The 14390-nt window shown below is 39.5% G+C and overlaps 1 long non-coding RNA gene across 1 annotated transcript; it reads right to left on the bottom strand.

Moving 5' to 3' along the window:
* Positions 1 to 804: 804 nt before the first annotated feature.
* Positions 805 to 6568, bottom strand: LOC132392396 (uncharacterized). The gene is made up of 3 exons (XR_009511518.1): positions 5839 to 6568; positions 3684 to 3774; positions 805 to 905 (listed from the first exon to the last, which is right to left on the bottom strand). It is a non-coding gene; the product is annotated as an uncharacterized LOC132392396 (long non-coding RNA).
* Positions 6569 to 14390: the final 7822 nt, after the last annotated feature.

Raw genomic sequence — 14390 nt, 5'->3', positions numbered from 1 at the left:
AGAAGCCTGAAGGCACACATTCAATGATTCAGGAACAGCTTCTTCCCCTCTGTCAATCGATTCCTAAGTGGACATTGAATCTTTAGACACAACCTCACTTCTTTTTCAATATACAGTATTTCTGTTTTTGCACATTTTTTAATCTATTCAATATATGTAATTGATTTACTTGTTTATTTGTTTTTTTAATTTTATTTACTTTTTTATCTCTGCTAGATTATGTATTTCATTGAACTGCTGTTGCAAAATTAACAAATTTCACGCCACGTGCTGGTGATTATAAATCTGATTTTGATTCTGACTTTATTATCAGAATACATGCGTGTTACCACATACAACCCTGAGATTCTTTTCCTGAGGGTATACTTAGCAAATCTATAGAACTGTAACTGTAAACAGCATCAACGGACAACAAACTGAGCAAATGCAAATATAAATAAATAGCAATAAATATTGAGCATGAAATCACAAGATAAAGAGTCCTTGAAATGAGACCATTGGTTTTGTGAACACCAGAAATAGAATGAGTGTGGTATCCCCTTTTGTTCAAGAGCCTGATGGTTGAGGGGTAGTAACGGTTCTTGAACCTGGTGGTGCAAGTCCTGAGGCTCCCGTACCTTCTACCTGATGGCAACCACGAGAAAAGGCGTGGCCTGAGTGGAGAGGATCCTTGATGATTGATGCTGCTTTTCTACAGCAATGTTTCATGTAAATGTGCTCAGTGGTTGAAAGGGTTTTACCCTTAATGTACTGGGCTGAATCCACTACCTTTTGTAGAATTTTCTGCTCATAGGCATTGGTGTTCCCAATCCAGGGCCATAATACAACCAGTCGGCACATTTTCCACCACTCATCTACAGACGTTTGCCAAGGTTTTTGATGGCATGCCAAATCTCTGCAGGCTCCTGAGGAAGTAGAAGAAAAAATAAATGGGATTGATTCAGGATTATTATAAATTGGGTGGTTGACGGCTGATGTGGACTCGATGGGTTGAAAGGTCTGTTTTCATGCCATATACCTCGCTCTGCACGTATTCATCAGATAACCATTAACAGTCTTTGCTCTCCTTGCACTTCCACTCTTGGAGCACACATATCCCAATGAGAAGTTGTTCTTTATTCCTATAGATTTACAAATGAGTAGCTGAGTCCTGAAGAAGGGTATCGGCCCAAACTGTCAGCTGCTTATTCAATTCCATTGATGTTGTCTAACCTGATGAGCTCCTCTGACATTTTGTGTATTTTGCTTGGGATTTGAAATAGTTTGAATATGACGACAAACTTAAGAAAAGAAACACTACAGGTTCTGTCAGAGAATGGTACTGATTTAGAGCTCCCTCTGGATGGCTCACAAGCTGGAACAAAGTGAGGTTCCATCACTTGGATGTTGGAACACCCATGTGATGTCATCCTTGCAAAGGAATTCAATGATACCACTACAGAGGGGTTTAAAATCAGGACTAATGCAAACCCAGAGGAACATCTAAGTCTTTTAACTGTATACCCACCAGAATGCAAGGAGACACCTAGGATTAAACTCCCCCCACCCCCCCCCCCCCGACCCCGTTTAGCAGCATGTCTCACATTAGAAGGTCAAAGACTCAGGTCTCAGTCCAAGAATAAGTTAAGTAACCCAGACTAATGCCAGCAGAGCAATATGTTTCTCATTATTAGATGGGTTGTTAAACCCAGGACCTGTCTGCTAGTAAATGATAAAAGTCCCATGGGAATCGGAGGAAAAACACATTACACCACCAATAATATGGTCACTCATCTGATTCCGATTAGCGAGAACTCACTGTGTGCAAGATGTTTGCTACACTTCCCACCATGTACGTGGCATATTGAGAGATAATTTAAAGTGAATTACCAATAAGCACTCAAAATTTTAAATTGTTATTTAAAAAATTTGAAAAATGTACTGTATGCACTAACTTGAAATTGTTCTAAAGATAATATGGAATGGGAATGGCCTGATTTCATATTTCACAACGTGGATCACAGCTGTAAGCACATCTGGGTTACAGGGATGCTCAGCCTTTCATGCAACAAGATAAAACAAAATATTCTTATCAATTGTTTTTCCTTTTTGCAACTTGAGGGGCATCAGGTGGCATTTTTGCTGTTTCCATAGTAGTTGACTGTATTTTTACGAGGCTGAGTTGTAGTTCCACACTCAACCCAGCACAAATGGAAAGCATGCAAGGAGGCAAATTGATTTGAACTCAGGACCATTCGCCTTGAAGTCCAGTGCTGATGCCACTACACTGCCGGCTGATTCTTACCAACTGGGAGCATTAATTACTTTCTCTTTTCTCCCCTCTCCTATCAGGTTCTTGCCATCAGGCTCAAGGACAACTTTCATCCTGCTGTTATCACTATTAAACGGTTCCCTAGTACAATAAGTTAGGCTCTTAACTTCCCAATCTACCTCATTATGATCTTGCACTTTATTGATTACCTACACAGCACTTTCTCTGTTACGGTTGCACTTTATTCTTCATTATAATTGTTTTAAGTTGTTCTACTTCAATGCACTATTTAATCTGTATGAACAATATGGAAGACAAGCTGTCACTGCATACCAGTAAATATGACAATAATAAACCAATACCGCCAATTTTGCTAAATCAGGCAAAATGGTTAATATGCGTGAATTGATGTTTGCAATGGTGATGAAGTTCGACCTTGGTGGTATGTTCTCTAGCTATGATTGAACACAGAAGAAAAACAACTGCCTTCTATTCTCACTTTGACCGTCAAAACATGGAGGAACCTTCACAAATTCCCACATCTCCTGGTGACCCTGTGATTTCAGACACTGACGCCAACGTAAGAACGTCTTTCAGAATCAGATTTAATATCACTGGCATATGTCACGAAATTTGCAATAGCAGAATAATGCAATATATAATTAATAAAAACTGTAAATTACAATAAGTACATGTATGTAAAAAAAATGAAATAAGTAGTGCAAAAAAAAGAAAAGAAAGGTAATGGGGTAATGCCCATTCAGAAATCAGATGTCAGAGGAGAAGAAGCCGTTACCCATTGAGTGTATGCCTTCAGACCTCTGTACCTCCTCCCTGATAGTAGCAATCAGAAGAGGGCAGGTCTTGAGTGACAGGGTCCTTAAAGATAGATGCTGCCTTTTTGAGACATTGTTCCTTGAAGATATCCTGGAGATTGCAGAGGCTAGTACCCATAAGGGAGTTGACTGAATTTACAACTTCCTGCAGCTAATTTCAATCCTGTACATCAGTTCCCCCCTCCCCCTATGTCTAGATGCAGCCAATTAGAATGCTCTCCGCAGTAGATCTGTTGAAATTTGCGAGTGTCTTTGATGACGTACCAAATCTCAACCAGCTGATATATTTCTTTCCTGTACACTACCTCATCCTCGTCTAAAATTCTGCTGACAAGATTTATTTTGTCAACAAATTGTTAGATAACATTTGTGCTGTGCCTAGCCACACAGTCATAAGCATAGCAAGAGTAGACTAATTGGTTAAGCACACGTCTCTGAGATGCACCAGAGGTGATTGTCAGCGAGGTGGAGATGTATTTCTAATCCACACAAAGAAGAAAATGATAATGTGCCTCAATGACCATCATTCACTAGCACTTATATCCACTGTGACGAAGTGCTTTGAGAGGTTGGTGATGAAACATATCAACTCCTACCTGACAAACGACTTAGACCCATTCTGAATTGACGATCATCACTTCAGGTCAACAACAGAAGCTATTTCGTTGGTTCTTCACCCTAGAACATCTGGACAGTGAAAATATATACATCAGGATGATTTTTTTCTACTTCAGTTTGGCGTTCAATACTATCATCCCCTCAAAACTAATCAATAAGCTTCAAAGCCTTGGCCTCAATACTTCTTTGAGAAATGGATCTTGGATTTCCTCACTTGCAGACCCCACTCCAACACCATCTTCTCCACAATCTCCATCAGCATTTGTGCACTGGAAGGCTGTGTGCTTAGCCCCATGCTCTAATTGCTTTAGACTGTATGTCATATTTAAGTTTGCTGACGTTGACTGAATCAAAACTGGCAATGAATCAGTATATAGGAGAGAGAGTGAAAATTTAGCAGAGTGGTGCCACAGCAACAAACCCACACTCAATGTCAGCAAGGACTAGGAGCTGATTATTAACTTCAGGGTAGGAAAGCTGAAGGACCATGAGCCAGTGCTTATCAGATGATCAGAGTTGGGGAGGGTCAGCAACTAAAATTCCTCAGTGTTATCATGATCTGTCCAGGGCCCAACACGTAAGTGCAATTACAAAGACAGCATGGCAGTGCCTCAATTTCCTTAGGAGTTTGCATGGATTCAGCATGTCATCTAAAGCTTTGACAAAATTCTATAGATGAACAGCGGAAAGTATATTGACTAGTTGTCTTGATATGATTATTGACTATTGACTTGATATGTAAACACCAAGGCCGTTGAATGGAAAATCCTACAAAAATTAGTGGATATGGCCGAGTCTTATGGGTAAAACCCTCCCTACCATTGAGCACATTGAGATGGAGCGTTGTCACAGGAAGGCAGCATGCATCATCAGGGACCCCAGCAACCAACCCATGCTTCCTCTCACTGCTGCTATCAAAAAGAAGATACAGGAGCCTCAGGACCCACACCACCAGGTTCAGAAACAGTTATTACCTCTCACCCATCAGGTTCTTGAACCAGTGGAAATAACTTCACTCGCCGCATCACCGAACTGTTCCCACAACCTATGGACTAACTTTCAAGGACTCTTCAGCTCACATTCTTGATATTTATTGCTCATTTATTTATTTATTTATTTATTTATATTATTTCATTTTCTTTTGTATTCATAAAGTTGGTTGTTTGTCCATTCTGTCAGTTCAGTCTTTCACTGATTCTATTACATTTCTTGGATTTACTGAGTATGCCTGCAAGAAAATGAGTCTCAGGCTTGTATATGGTGACGTACTGTATGTGTACTTTAATAATACTCTGAATTTTGAACTTTGAACAGAAAAGGCCTTCTTTGGCCTTAAAGCATTGTGGGAAATCAATGATAATAAAAGCACATCCTTTTGCATTCTGTAAAATAATTGGAGGGGCCTTTCACAGTCTTGTGGAACAAGCATGAAAAAGAGGGCTTTCCTCTCAAAAAGAGAAGGTGAGAAGTGATTTTACTGAGTGCAAAAAGAAGATAAATGAGTTTCATTGGCTTAACCTGCTAATGACATTCCTACTGGGCAAAATCAGAAGTCTTAAACATGTAATAGGTAAACATGAAACTATACCCAATTTTGAGAGAATTTTGTCTTTCCAAAGGGTAATAAAAATGTGAAACACATCTCTACCTGGAATGCAAAGAGCATTGATGTGTCAGGTGTAAAACTCGTTAAATACAGAGTATGTTTTAATCTGATTTTGAAAAAGGATGGGAGTGGCTCATGTCGGCACAGATGTCAGAAGTAAATCAGCTGGAGCAGTTAGCATGGTTCTGTGCTACTGACTTAAAGTCATTGCATATACCGTGAATGGAATTTGAAACTCTTTAACATCAATTTCCAGTGCAGCATAACAGTATATCAGCAAGAGGTTTCTACATTAATCCCCTTCACCTCCCCTCAAAACTTTTAGACTCAAACCTTTCCCATATTGTTGCAGCTTAATTTTCAAATAGTTACTTAGTAGCTCATTATCCTGTCTTAGATATATCCAATTATCACATAGAATCATGAATGGTCTGGCTAATATATTCTGCACCTTTAAGAAAGTATGAAGATTGTTATGTCTGAGACCTCAATGGGGAAGTGTTGCAACCCTGTCTCCATGTACTTACTTGATCTCTAAACAATGCTGGAGCCAGTTAACCCAGTGATTATTACCACCAATACAAAGTGCACTACAATTGATAGACCACTGGTGATGACTAATTATTAATCACACAGGACATTTTCCAAGATTTCCCCATCTTGCCATTTCATCATGAGAAGAACCAACAAATGCTGAGATAATTCTTCTGCAATTCTCCTTGGAATTTCGGCACAGATGTTGGTCTATTTTGATAGACGTAAGTTTCTTCTAAAGCATCAGAGAGATTTCAGATGGAGGTGTTATGCATCTCCACAGGATTGTTGAATGTTTCCAGTGAGGACAATGCAAAAGGAAGGCAAGCTCCGCATCAGTTTCACTTCCTCAGAGAGTCAAGACGAGTGGACCCACACTTTCAAAGAATACTGTGATTTCAAGGCCTTGTTTCCCCTCAGATGAACTCTTTTTTGCTCGCTTTTACTGATGATAAAAATGTTAATGGTCAGAACAGCCTCTCGAAATTTCAATGAATGAGTTTCCAGTTTGGCCAGAGAAAAACTCAAGTATTTAAGTATTTGCAATACTTACTTTGTGTTTAAGTCATGACAAAAATGTAAAAACTGCAATGGTTTCCCTGAATTGATTATTCTTTTTTCTTCTTTCATCGCTGTCTTTTGATTGGTGGGAAGATGAGCCATGATCCTTTCCTTCTTTTACCTTTCCATGACTCAGCCTGCAGGTTACCTGATCCAGATGTGGCGAAGCTCAAATGAACCTTCGTAGTTCAAGTAATTTTCCACAAGGCTTCCACCATACCTTGGATAGAAGAAAATTGGAAAACTTTTACAAGAAATCTTTTTAATAGTGCAATAAGATGATTAGAAGAAAGTATAGAGGTAGGTATTTTACACAGAGAGTGGTGAGTGTGTGAAACACTCTGCTAGCGATGGTGGTAGAGGCAGATTTTAGATATGCACATGCATGTTAAAAAAAATGAAGGGCTATGTAGGAGGGAACCTCCAAGAGGACCTCAGGCCTGTCCTGGTTTCAAGGTGTGTGGCCCTCAGTGACCCAGAGAGCTATGTTGGCTGGAGTCAAATGTTTTATGCTTTGGCTCTTTGTAGGGTCACCCATGCCAAATAGGTCAAAGTGCAGAGAACAGACTTCAGGTTTGAGGGTTTAGCTCAGAGCTAACGACCCTGACTGGTGAAACAAACTTGTCACAGAAACAGCAATGAAAATCTTTCTACATCTGAGTGCAACGGTATTCCTGAGTCCCCACCCAGACCTGCATGACTGACGGTAGTGAAAACCAAAAGGAACATATTGATATGATGAAGGAAGCCCTGAACACCACCAGAGACAGAGGACCTTCATTGCTGTTCCTAACACTGGACACATAATGAGCAGTACATAGGAGGGAAGGGTTAGATGAATCTTAGTTAAAAGGTCAGCACAACATTGTGGGCCGAAGGGCCTGTGATGCGCTGTTTGATGTTCTTCTAATCATTTGTAATGTGACAATCAATATTTACATAGCACTGAGTTAATGACCAGTTAATCAGGCAAAGAATTGTGTATGACTGATCTCTCACAGGAGGAGAAATTATGTAGGCTGGGCCTTTATCTTTTCGAGTTCAGGGTTTTGTTCAGACTGCACCTCAAGTGTTGTGTATAATTTTGGCCTCCTTATCAAGAGAAGGGATATACTTGCCACAGAAGAAGTACTGCAGAAATTCATTGGATTGGTTCCAGGGATGCCAAGATTAGCAGGTTCTCTGGAATGAAGTAAAATGAGAAGTGACCTTATTGAAATGTACACATTTCTTAGAGGCTGGCTGGGATAGATATACAAACAATATAACCCTGACTACAGGGTCTAGAGCACTGCAGCAGCCCACAGATTTAACCCTAGCCTAATCACAGGACAATTTACAATGACCAATTAACATACTAACTGGACATCTTTGGAACATATAACCTTGCTTACAGAGGACACTGGAATTGAACTTTGAACTCCGTTGCCACGGGCTGTAATAGTGTTTACACTAACTGCTACACTACCTTGGTGCCCTATTGAGGCGTGAAAAAGTCTAGGACTAGATAACACTGCTTCAGAATACAAGGACGTCCCTTTAGAACAGCGATGAAGAGGGATTTCTTTAGATACAGGGTGGTAAATCTGTGGAATTCATTTCCATGATACTGTGGAGGCCAAGTCATTAGGTATATTTAAAATGAAGATTGATAGGTTCGTGGTTAATAAGAGCATCAAATGTTACACTGAGAAAGCGGGAGAATAGGGTTGAGAGGGATAATAAATCAGCCATGACAGAATAATGGATCAGACTCAATGGGCCAAATGGCCTAATTCTACTCCTATGTCTTATGGTCATAAGGTCACTATGGGTACTCTGTCACTGGCTTCATTCAAAGCTGCAGTTTTGTAAACATTTTCATATTCAAGGAATTAAAGGGTCATGGGATAAGACAGAAAAATGGCGCTGATGCAAAAGATCAGCTGTGATCTTGTTCAAGACGGAAGTGGGCTCACCTTTCTGTTTTGTTATAAATATTACTTGGGACTACGACAGAATCACATTTTGTATTATGGAGTGTAGAAAGACCTCGGCTTGATGATGCATCTGAAATTTCCTTCAAAAACTGCACAATAACATCATAATAGGTAACAAGTTCAATTTACCAGAAAAGAATTTGAACTTAAAACCTTCTGACTCAGAAGCAAGAGTCTGATCAAATGAGCTAACAGTACAAAATAAAATAACACAGAAACCTTCTATGTTGCTTCTCCGGCATTTCATTGGTTCCTCTGCTAAAAGTAACAGCAGACTTTGGAGAAACAGTACAGAAACTTGCTCCCAGTACTTTTACATGGTAAACACATGCAGGGTCTCTGTTGCAGTTTCAATCATTCTCAAAATGCAAGATCAGGCATTACTTCATCTTGAAGTGAAAGGCCTTTTATTACAAGGAATAAATTCCTATCAAAATGATAGAACTCAATTGCTTTGAAACATAGACTAATTAAAAGTGCAGTCTGACTGTGCTCATGAAAACTGGAAGTCTATCAAGGTACAAATGCAAAAATAATTATTTAAGACTTCTTGCGAAGCCAATAGGCCACTGAACTAGAAAATATGCCAAGATGGGTTAGTGTATCTACATTTAAGTGGAAAAATTAATGAAAGATAAATGAGAAACTCACAATTGACAAGAGAATTTCTTCACATGCTGGCAAATTCCATTACAGAAGAAGTTTTTTGATGAGCAAGGAGGGACTCTAAATATAGAATGAGATGTGACTCTCAAGAACACATCAATCAATTTGAGAGTTCTTTCTGAACGTTTTGCATGACACTGATAGGAAGCTACGGGGATCTATCTGATTGAAGACCAGAAATGGTTGCTGTAATTGTAAGACAACAATAGACTTTTATACACATTAAGATATGTGGTTATCAAAATAAAATCACAAAGCACCACACTGACCCAAAGAAATGATAGCAAGAATTTAAATAGCAGTGTATTCCAAGTGAATCGTGCTGGTTTACAGTAACTGCATTGAGTATGTAGCTAAAGTACATGCTCCAGTCTGTAATCACTCTGTTTTGATTCTTCTCAACCCTGCCATTCTGTAAAATGTAAACATGTGGGACAGAAAGTTGTGTACTGCACTTTAAACAACTCAAGCGACTGATAAAAAAAAACAAAAAAAATGTGGACGTTGAGTATCTGAAATAGAAACAGGAAATGCTGGAAATGCTCAGCATGACGGGTAGCATCTCTGGAGGAAGAAACAGAAAAAATATAATGTTTTAGATCAACTTCGTGAGATTAATGTGAATGGGTGACTTAATGCAGATTTAACTGGCTGAAGGCTCTGTTTCCATGCTGTATGGCTCAATGGTTTTAATATATAGAATGGTGGTAGTCAATCATATCCAATGATGACAGGAAACCTATGCGGAAGAGTTTTTAACGTGGAAAAGCCATTGCACTGGGGCAGTTCCACACTCTCGACCTCAGAAGTCTTGGTCTAGTGGTATGAACAAATGTCACAAACTGGGATCTTCCTTGGTTGCAGTGGATGTCCATGACATCTTCTGTGCCTTGCTCTCCACAGAGCATTGCAGCATCGTCTTCCTGTCCGATGGATCTCACTGTAGATCTCATTTATCCAGTCTGCTGACTTTGCATGCTAGGTCGGGCATGTCCCTATCCCACCAAGGTATGAGATCGCTGGCTACCCTCCCCTGGTTTAGCCCACTTGTTGAAGCGGTGTACCCGGTGTGTGGCTGCCGTCTCAAGCAAACAGCTACTTGGGAGTCACAGGTGAGAGCTGGGTACAGTCTAAAGGTGATTGAGCTGCCTCAGAATGGACATGACAGGCCCCTTCATTAGAGGTGCCACCCCTCCCTGGACACCCCATACACCCCAATATCCAGAATAAATATACGTACTGTATAATAAGACAGTCTCTCTTTGCACCCCTCCCATTGACAGAAGACAGAAAAAATTAATTTAGATAGGAAGCTTATGCAGTATATATCAATCCATGGAACTATGAAAATGGCATTTTATACATTGTATGCTAATTATATTAATGTGCTCTTGCGTATTATTTGTGCATAATTGCTTTACACAAAATACTTTATATGTTTCTTTCACTAGAAATCCATGAAGGAACATAACAGTAAAATAGCTCTAAACCTGGCATCAAACTTCTAAAAGTCTAGTTATGTAGCTCCATGTATGCATGAGCTAATTTGATGAAAAATCAGCAGTTTCTTAAAAGGATGCTCTGGTAGTTTAGTGTTCAGATATTTTATTCCCAGCCATCTTGTTTCATTAAACCCAGCAATGAATGAAAAGAGGGTACCAAGTTTTTAACAAACATTTAGCCCAGCGAGTCCTCTTACGATGAGTAATATTCCCCTATTCAGAACCACAGAAAGGCTCAAAGCTATCTAAAGTGGGCAGCCTAGTCAATGAAATAAACAAAAGCGTCAGCAGCTAAATTTCACCAGCACTTTAACTGAAAATAATTCCAGAATTTGACAGGAGGTTCATCAGAACCACACTGCAGAATATTCATGGAGTATAGATCTGAGGTAATTTCAGGAGAATGTTATTGTTTTAAGCCAAAGTGGAGGCATTCAGCGAAAATATTGCATATTTTCCACCCTGTCTTATTTGAATCTAATCCTGGACCGTTTAAGATCGGAACGGGGAATCCTGAACATTATCCTAGTTTCACTCCTGGAGCTGGGAGCCTACACAAGTAGCATTTTGTTAAGTCAGCCGCAAAGCATTTCCAGTGGGCAGTATTAGGTTAAACTACATGCCTAGGCCATGTTTCCTTTTCCCCTGAGAAGGCCAGCTAATTAATGCATCTCCTAATTCCCAGTTCAAGCCAAGTGAACAGTCAAGAGGTGGGGGTTTTTAATTCTGAAATATGATCAGAGAAAATAAATGATGACTGCGTAGTGCAGCTTCATCAAGTCTGGGGTTACTTCAATCCTAGAACAAGCAAATACTACATAATTGGACTACTGTGAATCTGTACTGCATGGAAACATGATGTTGCTTGAATCATACTGTGAAGGAAGCAGAGAATTCACACTGTTCACTCTTCAAGTACAACATAATGTTATTACAGCACCAGTGACCCATGTTCAATTCTGCCACTGTCTCTAAGGAGTTTGTACATTCTCCCCGAGACCACATGGGTTTCATCCTTAAGTCCCTCTTAATATGTCTACAGTACAATAATGAATGAACAGATTGTGCAGTCTGTTCAATGTCAGGTTTGTTTTTCAATTGCCCAGCTGCTCTCAAAGTGGCTGGGAGACCCTGAACAATATATAAAATACTGGAGGAACTCAGCAGGTCATATAGCTACTATGAGGAGGGATGAACAGCCAACGTTTCCAGCCAAGACCCTTCCTCATGCTGAGAGACCCTCACCATTAGGATCTGGCTCAGCACCACATTTGCTGACTTGGTTCAGGTCAACTAACTCAATACCAGAACTGAAGCACTTAACTTGAGAGTTATGCTGTCTAATACCTCTACCTGGTAAACTAATTGAGGAAATTCTTTCATCGTTGCTGTTGAGCGTAAAACTATAAGATGGGCTTTCTCCAACACCTGCTTTCATGAAACTCCAAATAATAAATAGTAACAAACCAGATAACAATAGATTCTGGGTTGATTACAATTCCTAGCTCTTTTACAATAGCCCTTCAGGTCACATTCAAGCAGATAGGGCTGATTAGCCATGGTCAGCAAGTCATCTTGGAGAAGAAAAACTCTGATCTTAAGCCTATGCTGCCTTGAGGTTGTACCCACTCATGGAGAAGGCTTCAGGAGTAAACCCTGAGGGAAAAGTACGGAGCTGGAGTCCCTAAGGCAGTCCTACGTTGAGCTTAATGCTGACTGAACTCCGATGATGCCGGTACCAAACTGTATCGGTCTCTCCTGTTTCTTTGGGTTCATCAGATGCTCGGAGAGGGGGAGCTTGCTACATGGGCAACAGCTTACTCTCCATATCATACTGCCTAGCCTTGCATATCTATTCATCTAGGACAAAGCATCCATGGTCAACCCTGACCAATAGGGGCCCCACTTCTGGTCACAAGACTTCAAGTGTTCAGGCAATGTTTTTAATATACCGTCTCCACTACCCACCATTTGAGTGAAATATGTTTTTTTCAAGCATCCTCAAATCTGATTCTGTGCTGTGTTGCACAATGACATTAGTGATGCTAATCTACAGTGTGCCAACTAGTTTCTAAGTCCTCTAAGAGAATTAGGTGGTATCTTTCTGCTTCCCTTGTCTAGGAGTTTCAGTCTTGTATGTCTTAATTAAAATCTCTTCTCTGTACTAAACAACTCAACTTAGCCAGTTTATCATGATAACTATAATTTTTTTCACAATCCAGGAAGTATCTTTATAAATATTTTCATCTCCTTATTTGGTGTTAACTTATGTTTTCTATAAGGTGATGTTAGAAAGTACCCAGGACATCTTCAAGGAGTGGTGTCTCAGAAGGGCAACATCTATTATCATCAAGGACCTCCAACACCCAGGGCATGCCTTTTTCTCACAGTTACCATCAGGCAGGAGACACAGAAGCCTGAAGGTACACACTCAGCGATTCAGGAACAGCTTCTTCCCCTCTGCCATCCGATTCCTAAATGGACATTGAACCCTTGGATACTACCTCACTTTTAAAATATATAATATTTCTGTTTTTGTACAATTTTTAATCTATTCAATATACATATACTGACTGTATAAAGTACACTGAATAAGATTTACTTATTTATCTATTATTATTATTATTATGTATTGCATTGAACGGCTGCTACTAAGTTAACAAATTTCACATCACATGCCGATGATAATAAACCTGATTCTGATTCTGAGATCCATACACTATACTACTGCAGAGATCTAACTCGCTCAAGCATGTCCTGTAAAACTCTCAAACTCAAATGGGGGATCAAATAAAGTGTTGATCGATGGGCTATCAGGCCTTATTATAGGGAGACACAGAAGTTGCATTGCAGCAATTTTAATATTGCTATTTAGTGTAATTCCTTATGTTGTATTGGTAGACTTGTGTTAAGAATCATCTGGAAGAATCCAGAAATCATTATTTTAGTCTAAATGAGCATTAAAATTTAAATGCAACAATATTTCTTTGTAGTAGAATAATTTGGTACTGAGTACAGGGACACTTTAAGTTTTGGACACTGCTGCATTCACATAAACGGTTTTCCACTGAAATATTGCCTTTGGTATCAAAAGGTATGTATTGTATCAATTAATCCTTTGGCAAAGCCCACACAACAGATGTGTATTTGAGCTTGAAGGCTTAGCATGAGTGTGACCAATAGCTTCCACATTGGGAAATTTGCCTTGTGATGTGGAGGTGTGAAAAAAAGGCGTATGGCCCTCTATAGAGTTTGGTGTGCACTAGTCACGCAATGTCAGCATGAATCTTGCATTACATTGACCTTCAGTAACACTTACACTTGGAGATCAATTTTTATCTCATTACGGAATTTTCAGCTGAGAACTTTGTAATGGCGAGATAAAAATCTGTCCCAAAGTACCCATCTTCCACCTCTCCAGTATGACTTGCGGAGTCAGTTTTCCAAAAATTCAGTGGACACCTCATCAATGTATTTAATCTGATGCCTTGTGGCATAATTAGTAAATGTGATATAAAAGTGGACTTTATTCCTTAAGACACCGGTGCTCAGTACAGTAGAAGTAGCAAAGAACTAACTAACCACTGGTGTTTAAAGAAAAATTATTTATTATTTTGCAGGAAGCAAAACACAAATGATTTATCAACTTACAAAGAATAAATTCCAGCTGCTCCTTGTCTCCTGCTTCCTCCTTTCACTTCTTAAAATAATCCTGAGGCCTCATCTCTGCAATGGAGCCTCCAGATTGTCCACATGTCCTAATTGATGAGCTTCCGGTGCTGAACAGGCAGTTGGAAATTTTACGATAAAGCAGGACAACTATTAAATTAATTATTG

This window comes from Hypanus sabinus, chromosome 4 (assembly GCF_030144855.1).
Source record: "Hypanus sabinus isolate sHypSab1 chromosome 4, sHypSab1.hap1, whole genome shotgun sequence".
NCBI classification, from domain to species: Eukaryota; Metazoa; Chordata; class Chondrichthyes; order Myliobatiformes; family Dasyatidae; genus Hypanus; species Hypanus sabinus.
This window is presented reverse-complemented; position numbering and strand designations above follow the sequence as displayed.